This window comes from Penaeus monodon, chromosome 29 (assembly GCF_015228065.2).
Source record: "Penaeus monodon isolate SGIC_2016 chromosome 29, NSTDA_Pmon_1, whole genome shotgun sequence".
Lineage (NCBI taxonomy): Eukaryota > Metazoa > Arthropoda > Malacostraca > Decapoda > Penaeidae > Penaeus > Penaeus monodon.
Genome location: NC_051414.1, coordinates 13,224,812 through 13,225,157, shown reverse-complemented (window position 1 = coordinate 13,225,157; position 346 = coordinate 13,224,812). Strand labels below are relative to the sequence as shown.

Genomic DNA, 346 nt, shown 5'->3' with positions numbered 1-346 from the left:
CATGTAATGTTTATTATGAAAGGAGCACAGTGAAAAAAATGTAAAACAGCTTATTTTCGTTTTGTAAAAAAAAATGGTTTAAAAAGGCCAAGATTAATGGAACAGTTTCATTTGTCTGCGTGCGAAGGAAACGAAATAGGGTCGAAATATATAAAAGTAGCTAACCACGGAAAACGACTGCGTGATGTCACGCTAAAAACTCTCTCATTCTGGGAAGATCATGAGTAATTCAGTGACTTAGAAGTTATGACACAAAAGCTGATTACAAATTCACCTCACACTTATAAAAGTCATAATTTTGTGTTCATATTTGTAGATATGATTTTGTTGTATTTGTGGAAAAGAG

General features: G+C 32.7%; 1 protein-coding gene and 1 long non-coding RNA gene across 8 annotated transcripts in view; one reads left to right on the top strand and one right to left on the bottom strand.

Annotated features, from left to right (window-relative positions):
- Positions 1-346, bottom strand: part of LOC119591975 — a 47,801-nt gene that overhangs the window by 971 nt on the left and 46,484 nt on the right. The gene's annotated exons all lie outside the window — the stretch shown is intronic.
- LOC119591973 (DNA-directed RNA polymerase II subunit RPB1-like) overlaps positions 1-346 on the top strand; it is a gene marked incomplete at its 3' end in the record, with an annotated part of 21,999 nt that overhangs the window by 3,904 nt on the left and 17,749 nt on the right.